General features: G+C 50.7%; 1 long non-coding RNA gene across 2 annotated transcripts; it reads right to left on the minus strand.

Annotated features, from left to right (window-relative positions):
• Window positions 1-367: 367 nt before the first annotated feature.
• On the minus strand, window positions 368-8,504 carry LOC122230562. 2 transcript variants are annotated; one of them, XR_006207549.1, is made up of 3 exons: window positions 8,392-8,504; window positions 3,871-3,998; window positions 368-738 (listed from the first exon to the last, which is right to left on the minus strand). It is a non-coding gene; the product is annotated as an uncharacterized LOC122230562 (long non-coding RNA). The 2 variants fall into 2 exon arrangements; XR_006207550.1 differs by having other exon boundaries at window positions 8,224-8,504.
• Window positions 8,505-10,403: the final 1,899 nt, after the last annotated feature.

Below are 10,403 nucleotides of genomic sequence, written 5' to 3' on the forward strand. Positions count from 1 at the left end.
GTGGAAATTAAAACTCCCCCAAAACCTTACTTTGTAGAAAATTGCCCTGATGCTGGGGCGCCTGGGGGGCTCAGTCGGTTAAGCGTCCGACTTCGGCTCAGGTCACGATCTCGCGGTCCGTGAGTTCGAGCCCCGAGTCAGGCTCTGGGCTGATGGCTCAGAGCCTGGAGCCTGCTTCCGATTCTGTGTCTCCCTCTCTTCTGCCCCTCCCCCGTTCATGCTCTGTCTCTCTCTGTCTCAAAAATAAATAAACGTTAAAAAAAAAAAGAAAAAAAAAGAAAATTGCCCTGATGCAACCGTTGATCCTAAGTACACTGTTAGGGGGGCCCTCCCAGGGATGATGCAACAGAAAGGAACACGGGCCGTATTCAGATGCTTGAATCACACAGTTTATTAAACTCAACCTAAGTCACACGGAGGGAAGTGAGGGGAGAGAGGAAGGGTAAGTTAACATACTTCAGAGCAGGTGAAGTTCCTGAATCCTAGGTACACGGTGCTCATGGGTCCTGTTTCTCTCCCTGCTGCATCAACCTTCCCCCCAAGGATGCTGTTATGAGGACTGGGGCCGAGTTTTGAAGAAGGGGCTCCACAAATGGAAGCTTCCCTGGGTCACTGGCACCTGACATCTCTTCCTTGGAGAGACACAGGGGCAAGGAGGCTTGACTTGGCCGCGGCTCACTAGGCAGACTGTCGAGAAGTTGTGGTTTTCATCTGTGCTCCTCAGGCAGAACATCGGGGCTGCGGAGAGATCACCATGGGTGTCACTGATGGCTGGCCAAATCTGGGGGCAACACAGTTACCTGCCCAGAGGTGGCCTGATCATGACCTAATAAAGCATCTACTTTATTATGTCATATTTTAAGGATTTATTCTATCTAACCTTGATATATCTTACAGGTTACTAACCTTCCTTTCTATATGTAACACACCTATTGATTTTACTGTATTTCACAAGCTACTTCAATATACTTGAATATTCATGACCTATATTTAACCTGCCATATGATTTTACTCAATCTCATAAACTAAAAGCTTACTTAAGATCTATGTTTAACTCTTTTGTGAATGTCCTAAGAAAAGCCACATGATCTCTGGACTACCTGAATTATCTCCTTCTTCAAAGCACTCAAAGGTTTTAGTATGGGTATAGCCTCAAAGGACTGCACCACTGCTCACAGAAATACACACACACACACACACACACACACACACGCACACACGCACATGCACATTCGGATAGTTTTCCTTATGAAACAATTGAATATTTTCAGATAACAACACACACTTTTCTTAAAAAAGTTTTTCATTAATGGAAAAATCTCAGTGGAAATTAGGAACTAGTTGGGACAACAATGGAACTCTGCTGCATAGGTCTTATGAGATGCAGCTAACACCGTACTTGGGTATACATTTATAGCCCTAAATGCTATTATTGAAAATAAGACTAACAAGCATGAATTAAGCATTCAATTAAAGAAGCTAGATAAAGAAAAACAGAGAAAAACAAAGACATAAAACAGAGAAGACTTTGATTAATAGGAAAGCCTAGGTGGTTTCAGTTAATGAAGAGCTCCGTGGCCCCAGTGGGTGCTGAATTAACCAAATGCAATGTGAGGCTTAATATAAATAAAATGCCATGTGCCAGTGGTGGTGATTGTCACAGAATGTTCCTTATTGCAAAGTTCTTCTCCTGGGCTTTAAGTTAGCAGACCAGTACGCAAGGAACACTGACTTGTTCAGAAATTACTGTAGAAACTGTGAGTGTTTCACCTGGATAAAAGATCTATGGGAGAATCTGTAGGAGAATGGATTAGACTCAACTTGTCCAGGAATTTAGGAATAACTCGTTTGGAATTACAAAAAGGCAAATGTCAGGTTGTCGTAAGTAAAGACACCCATCTAACAACTAGGCGTTGGTGGCCATGTAGAGCTGCTTCTCTTGGTTCCATTCTGAAGAAGTCTACGGGGGCTGGGTTCCCTGTGAGTACCAGGGAGGAGCAGAGGTGGTTGGGTGGGGGGTCCTGCTCAGTTCAAAAAGTCTATTAATCCAGAATAATAATAGTCTGCTGGCATGGAGGAAGCCCTGGTATTTAAATGCTGCTCTCTTCCACCAAAACTCTGTTAATTATAAAAGTTAGAAAATTATATCATAACATGCTCCTGGGACATGAGTCACCTTGGGCTGGGTGACTTTTGTAATGGTCAGAAAATCAGCATGGTCCACATGGTCAGAAACCATCTTGTGTCTTATTTGCTTATCCACATACTGTCTTTGTTCTCCCTGAAGGCAGGGACCATTTTATCCCAGACTTTGGACTACTTGGCACCTGGAAATGTGCTGGGACCTAGTAGGTGTTTGATAAATATTTGTTCAAAGAATGTGTCTAGGGTTCTTAACTCTCTAAATTATCCATGGGTCTGCTTCACGGGGTTTACAAACTCGCCAAATTTGTGTCTAAATTGGGTTTCTGGGGGGAGAAGGCCCATAGATTTTATCAGAGGCTCAAATGAGCCCCAGATCCAAGCAAGGTTGAGAACTATGAGTTTAGTGATGCCAGGAAGAGACAAAGAGGAGTTCGTCTTTTAAAACATTAATGGAAAATTTAGGGACACGTGGGTGGCTCAGTCGGTTAAGCATCCGACTTCAGCTCAGGTCATGATCTCACAGTTCACGAGTTCAAGCCCCGCGTCAGGCTCTGTGCTGACAGCGCAGAGCCTGGAGCCTGATTCAGATTCTGTGTCTCCCTCTCTCTCCGCCCTTCCCCCACTCATGCTCTGTCTCTCTCTCGCTCTCTCTCAAAAATAAATAAAACATTAAAAAAACAAATAAAACATTATGGAAAATTTAGATTTCATGGAGTTTCAGCTGAATGTTAATGTGCTTGCATTATTGGAAAATTATATGCATTTTCTAGAAGTTGATCATCTTTATAGGGTGTAAATCTGAAAACTTAGCCTTAACCACAATAGTTGATTAGATGAATTCCTTCTTCTGCCCCATCAGATTTGTTGCAGATTCTTTTCAGTTTTCAGGAATATTTGTACTTCTTAATAACACAAAAAAATTTAAAATATCTCTGGAGCACCCGAATCACCTTTTTTTTTTAAAGTACTCGAAGATTTTAGTATGGGTATGCTCCTGGGACAGAATTGCTGTTTAGAGAAATACACACACACACACACACATGCATACACACACAGAAATCACACATACATACACAGAGTCAGTATACCAAAGGGGGAACGGAAGTGACTTTGGGCAGTTTCCATGGCAAAGATGCATCCTTAAACTGCAACATTTTTATTCCTGAACAGGTAATTTATCATTACGTGTTTATGGGAATGATTACGGCAAGTCCAACTCTGTTAGCGGTTAAGTACACACTTAAAATGAATCCTGCTAACAGTTGTGATTGGCGTACAAAAATAAAATATATTATTTTATCATGTACATACCCTATCATTATCAGTATTTGCATTATATTATTTTATCATCATCCTATTATAATGTTGATAAGATATCATAAAATCTTACGGGTCTTTGCTCTGACTTTAAATGAGTTACTCTGTCTCTGAATATCACTCATTGTCTCTTCCCTCACACCCGCTATAAAGTCACAGGGAATTACAATCCCACTCAGGACTATCATGTTGGCCCTCAAATGTTCAGCTTCTTTCTTTCCGGCACCTGTTTTCTTCTTAGAAGGCTGGTGGGCCCTGTGATATACAACAAAACCAATCAGGCACATCTCACCATTCTGCCTAAATATAAGCCCTTGTCTGACCCTGAACCACAAATGAGAGCCACCCCCTATCTCGGAGATGCTTCCTCAGGGTCTCACATGCAGGAAAGAGAGAGGGCTCCCTTACCTGTCCACACAGGTGAGTGTGGGCACCTCCTTGCTGTCCAGTATGGCGTTCATTCAAGGAGAAAGAATTTTAAAAATGTGAAAATATCATCTCAGAGGGCTCTTTCCATCTTGTCCTTTGGTCTGAAGCTAGAAAATGAGTAAGAGTGACTTTTTTTATTCAGAGGGCAGAGTTCAAGTGGGGAGTGGGGCAAACATCCTAGTTTCTGCTTCCAACTCGGAGAGACGCTTCCCAACTGGTTAGAAAAACAAATTCTGTTTAAATCAAGAACTCAGACTTTGAATTGGAGAGAGATTGCTTTTTCACGAGCCTTACCTCTCCCCGCTGCCCACCCCCCAGACACACAGCATATATGAATCTCTTTCCACAGGGAGCATCTGGGATTTTCAATTATTAAAAGGAAGCTCAGAGCCAGGCGCTTCCTTGGGGAGCCCAACGAGACTTAGGCTGCAGGTTCTGTGTAACCCCTGGCATTCAGTAACATTTCCAATACCTTGGCTTAAATCTGGACGTTTTAGATTTGGGGGTGAGCACTGGCATGGCGAACGCAAGGGGAATAAATAAATAAAGGCGTGAGTGAAGAGAGATCAGCAGTTCTCCCCCACCCCTCCCATGCAAGGACCATGTTTCTTGCAGTGATGTAAACAACCAACCAGCGGGCAGGCAGGTCGAGCATCCAGCTCCAGCATCTTTCTGGCCGGGCCCCTCCTCTGCCGCTCCTTCCCCAGCCCTGCCGTGTCTCTCTCGGTAAGATCCAGAGGGCGTTCCCTGGCCTGACACGGGGATGAGCTTCGCCAGTGTCTGCCGCGCCTCCTTCCAGCCCTTGTGGTTGAACGGGGCTCTTTTCCTTGTTGGCTTCCTTTTCCTCTCCATGGCCCAACTCTTGTCGCCTCCTAACACTTCGGACAAATGAAGTTTGTGAGGTCATGATTTCCCCAGGGGCAAGTAGAAAGTCGCCTCCCACTCCCCAACACCACATTAGAGGGAGAGACTTCCTCCCCCCCCGCCCCGTTCCAATTCATGGGATGGACTTGACTTCTCTGGCTGATCTCTCTGCCGCCTTTCGAAGCCTCTTGGTGTGAAAAGGCAGCAAATGGTGGTCACCTGGACACTGAGCTAAAGGATGGCGTGTGCACAAAATTGTACCAAGGCACCACGTACAGAGAAAAAGATGGCACCCCTATTGGTGTTGCACTTAGAGTCTGTTATCACCCCTAGAAGTACCCTGCAGATTCTATGTCACGTCGTGCCAGTTAATTGCACAAAGAATCACGTTGGGTGCAAGCATGCTCCAACACTATCCCTCACTGTGCACGTCGACCTGCGGTGCGGGTCCAGGGACAGGGGCTTCCACTCGTCTCGCACCAGGCTTTTTTTTTCAGAATTCACCAGCTGGGAGTGTCAGGCAAGGACAGCCACCGACCCTCCTCCGTGGGTCCTTCCGGCATTTCCATCCTCACTTGCCTATGAACATACACTCGTGTCCCCTTCCTCACGCCAAAGCCGGGCAGCTGGTCAACCTGGCGTTAAAGGGAGGTTAAGGCAAAGACAGAAAACAACGAGAATGGGAAACATGCTTCAGAGCCCCAAATCAAGAAACGTTATTTCCTTTCTGCGTTTCTAGAGACATTCAAAACAATTCCTGGACGTGAAAAATCCGTGCGGAATAATTGAAATCGAAATGTGGAAGGCCTTACGTTGCGCTAATCCATTTACAGCGGTGTGAATTGCTTCTCAAAGCCAACTGCCAGACGGGCTGCTTTATTTAATGACTCAAATGCTCAAGTTCCCTCGGGGGAGGAGACGGTTTTGCCACCAACTGTGGCATTTCCCCACTTTCTCCTTTGTCCTGAGGTGGCCTGGCTGTGGTCCAGGCTCTCCTGAGACCTCAGCCAGCGGGAGCAGGTACCTGCTCAGTCTGCTCCCAGCACGGCACATGCTTTATCCCACACCTGCTGAGTCTCGAGGAGACAAAAAAGGGGGTAAAGAACACGTCCTGTTTTGTTCCCATGCGCTGATGGCTCAATTCTCGTAATTTATGGGGATAAAATATGCATGGCTGTTACACCTGAAAAGAAGGAACAGGAATCGCTAGCAATTTGTCCACAGATAGAACCATCAGAGAAAGTGCCTGAACCAAGGGCCCCCGGGGGAAATGGTGTCAGGAAGACGGCTGTGGTTGAGCAGCTCCAGGCTCTGGGAACTGCTTCTCCTAAGAATCCAGGCACTCAGGGGCCGCACCAGGATGGCCCTCCTGTCTTCTTCCCCCAGACCCTGAGCTCTTCCTAGTAATCAGGTTTGATAGCGAGTCCATTTATGAAGTGAAGATTTGACATTGTAGAGATGTCAGGACGAAAAGTGAGGACAGCAGTTTTCCAGGTGTGGGCCATGGACCGCTGGGAACCCCCAGTGCTTTCACAGTCCAGGATCACGTCATCGAAACAATTTTCTTTTTTTATTATCTTTATTTTTTAATGTTTTATTTATTTTTGAGAGACAGAAAGAGACAGTGCAAGCGGGGAGGGGCAGAGAGAGAAGGAGACACAGAATCCGAAGCAGGCTCCAGGCTCCGAGCTGTCAGCACAGAGCCCGACGCGGGGCTCGAACTCACAAACTACGAGATCGTGACCTGAGCCGAAGTCGGACGCTTAACCCACTGAGCCACCCAGGCGCCCAAAAACAATTTTCTTAATGCCTTTTTCTTTGCCTTTTTCACTGAGTTGACCTTTGCATTGATGATGCAGAAGCATTAATATTAATAGGTATATTAGTCTCCAGAGAAACAGAATAGGGTGTGTGTGTGTGTGTGTGTCTGTGTACAGAGAGAGAGAGAGAGAGAGAGAGTGAGTGAGAGAGAGAGAAACAATGCTCTTTGGAGGGATAATACGAACATATGTAATGTATATTAGATGGATACATACAGATAACACATACATACACACAAGAGAGAGATTTTAAGGAATTGGCTCACATGATTGTGGGAACTAACATGTTCAAAATCTGTAGGGCAGGTCAGCAGGCTGGAGACCCAGGGAGGAGTGAGTGCTGTAGCTTGAGTCTGAAGGCAGCCTGGAGGAAGAATTCCCTCCTCCCCAGGGGACCTCAGTATCTTCTTGTAAGCCTTCAACTGATTGGATGAGGCCCACCCACATCATAGAGAGTCATGGGCTTTACTTCATGTTCACCGATTTAATGTTAACCTCATGTAAATAATCTCTAGACTGGTGTTTGATGAGGCAACGGGGAAACATAGCTTAGCCAAGTTGACGCATAAAATTAACCATCACAACAGGTAAAACTGCTGGTGACTTAGCATAAATGAAGGCCATGGTGTTAAACTGGACAGTAGTCATTGGCCTCTTCACTACTGTGTACTCAGAGGAGAGAGAGAGAGAGAGAGAGAGAGAGAGAGAGAGAGAGAGAGAGAGAGAAAGAAAGAGGAAAGAAAGAAGGAAGAAAGAAAGAAAGAAAGAAAGAAGGAAAGAAAAGAAAAGAAAAGAAAAGCAAAAAGGAGGAAAGGAAGGAAGGAAAGGAAGAAAAAAAGAAAGCCGGTTTCACCTAAGAATATCTTTGATGAAATGCAAGAAAGAGTCAATTTCACTAAACACCCCCAAGAGACTGCTCATGACATCTACCACCCACCGTCGGCAGAGGGCAGCCTCCCGCACTGCCCACCCTCCCGCCTGCAGGCCCACATCCGTGGGGAGCTGAGGCCCACGTGCTAAGTAGCGCCCGCACTGCGCGACACCCACACGGGCTGCCTCTCCGCCAGCGAGAAGCTGGCACGCCGGGTGGTGCTGGGGCTGGGTGGCTCCCTGCTCGCCAATTCCTGCCTCCCCTCTACGCCACCAGCCTCGTGCTGGCCGACCCCTGCCACGACCCCCCCCCCCCCCAACTCTGAGCAGGGCCATCCACACCTGGCCCAGCCTAGACCGGGTCTTGGGGCCGTGCCTGCCTCCTCCCTATGCCCGTACCACGCTGCGCCTGTTTGCGGGGCCCCTTGCGGCCCCCTTGGATCCTACCCCCAATGCCTGCCATTGCCCGAGCCTCAACTGGAGCCTGGCGGGGGGACACTGATGTCGAGGTTGTGGATGTGGGCACCGGGCGCGTGAAGGCTGAGGCCTCCCTCGGGCCTCCCTCCCGCCTCTGCAGGGCAGCCTTTCTCCGGGGCCTTCCGCCAGGCTGCCAGAGCTCTCGGGAAGTCCTGCCTCCTGGCCTTGAAGACCTACGATGCAGCCAAGGCCGGACCCTACCAGGACGCTCGCAGGCAGCTGTCTCTCCTCCTGGACCAGCAGGGCCCGGGGGCTTGGCCCTCAAAACCAGTGGTGGACAAATTCAGAGTCTGAAACCCACCTGCTGAAGCAGACGAGGTCCCCAGGAATCCCCTGCATCCCGGGCCCTCCCTGTGAAACCTCGCGGTGCGAGCCCCTCCCCTTTAGCCTCCACAGCAGCTTTGACCTCTGCTGCCCTAGTTCCATGGGGACCGTCATCAGGTGCTCGCTGTCTCCGTGGCGCTCTTACGTCTGGGTCTGAGCACCGCCTCCCACCAGTGCAAGGACCGCGAAACCAAACTCGATGACTCGCCCTCCGGGGAGCAATCGTCGTGTGCTGCCCCCCAAGGGGCCCGATGGGCCGTCCACCCCCCCCCCCCCGCAACGCGCCATCCGCGCATGCGCAGCGTCACTGCGCTCGTGGAACGTCTAGGAACAGGAAGGACGTGCACCGCGTGCGCGCCCGCTGCTGTAACGGAAACGCACCCGTTTGCTGTCGTCGCCGAGAGTCCTGCTGTGGCCACTGTTGATGGGCATATTGCCCAAATTCAGCTTCCGCAGGGCAGGGATTTTGTTGTCACGCTGTCCCCACGGTCTAGAAGAGCGCACGGCCTGTGATCGGGCGCTGGATTCCTACTTGTTAATTCAACAAATGCACAAAAAGGGTTCAGGTTGCTTCGGGCTCCTGCAAGGTGAAGCTGCCTTAAGCGTTTTGCACGACTGAGGACGATGCTTCTCTGCGCGCAGCCACCCTGCCCGTGCAGGTGGCCGCCGCGTGCCCCGCGTCTGCTCCCGTGGCCGGGCAGCCTCGGCTGGGCTTCCTCAGTTCGCTCCAGCGATTTCTGCCTTCCCCTCCTCCCCCTCCGCCCAAGGCCACCTTCCCGCCATCGCCGTGTCTTGTCAGCGGTGCGGCTTCTCATCTGATGTGGGACAGTCGTCGCCAGCGAGCGTTCGCACATAGCGCAGCTGGCAAGTGCTTCTCGCCTAGACGGTGTGACAGAGACCGACGAAGGAGCTCATTAGCGTCTTAAGGGCATTTCCTGTGGTGTCTGAGGAGCCCCTCGGCCCACTGAGGACGAGCCTGGGGCCTGCACAGGGCTCCGGGGGGGCCGGCCGAGCTGCAGGTGCACCGAGCACTGGCTGAGGACGGTGCAGCTGACTCCATCGTCGTGTTGGGTTTCAGCCGCGCGTGGACGTTCGCCGCAATTCGGACGGGAACTTGAATGGTGGTGTTCGTGCTTCTAAACAAAGAGCGCATTTATGAGAATGGGAGCGGCAGAGGGACGGCAGCCAGAAAGGAAGATGGTCTCAAACACTGCCTGGGGGAGGGGACGGCTTCTGGAAGCCTCATGCGTACACAGAGGAAGAGGGGCCTCTCCGTTACGGGCGAGGTGGGGCTCCCACCTGCTGGCCGCTGGGCCCGGCTGATGCCTCAGAGCTTCCGGTCGTCCTTGGTCCTTGTGCGGTTCTGGGTCCTCGGGAAGCTGTGCCCTGAGCAATTAGACAGGCAAGAGGCTTACGGGGGGTGGGTGCGGGGAGGAGAGGGGGTGTCTGCGCGGATGCACGAGAGAGAGAGCACAAGCAGCCAGGGAGGGGCTCCCAGAAGCGGGGCTCCATGCATGCAGAGCGGGAGGAGGGACGGCTGTGTAGGAAGGGGCCTGGCACCGAGATGCTTGGCCAGGGAGCCCTGGTGCAGAGATGGCTTTAGAGCAGCCGCGTGTCGGGCAGAAATGGCCTGCCTCTTGCATTCAACGGGGGTGCAACGGGGGTGGCCCCGGGAGCGTGAAGCCTGCGGCTGGGCACGGCCACCCAGTTAGGCACCTTGCAGCTGGTTTCTCTCCAAGGGCGCGCTGAGTGGGGCATGCCCGTGGCTGCCTCCCGGGCCCCATGACCGCTCGCAGGCAGAGGGGCCCCTGGAAGGTGGCAGCTCAGAGGCGGCCCGCTCTTCCTCCCTCTGGCTCCTCCTGAGCTGCCCTCGTATGCCTGGTCCTGGTTGTGCGCCCGGCTGTCCAGCCTCTCCCAGGAGTGTTCTGGACCCCATTAGAGAGGGAGCCGTGGGGAGAAAGAAGACGCGGCTAAGGGGGAAGCAGTGTCATCAGGGAGGTGTCAGGGAAGGCAATATATTCTGGTGACGGTATTTTCAAACACTCAGGTCCTGGGAAGGAACCCCAGGCCATAACCGAAACACCAATAACTGAGGCAGAGTGAGTCCTTTGAGGGAAGCCACAGCGGGGTTGGCTGGCATGATTGAAAAGCCACTGC

The sequence above is a fragment of the Panthera tigris genome, chromosome C2 (genome assembly GCF_018350195.1).
Source record: "Panthera tigris isolate Pti1 chromosome C2, P.tigris_Pti1_mat1.1, whole genome shotgun sequence".
Classification (NCBI taxonomy): Eukaryota; Metazoa; Chordata; class Mammalia; order Carnivora; family Felidae; genus Panthera; species Panthera tigris.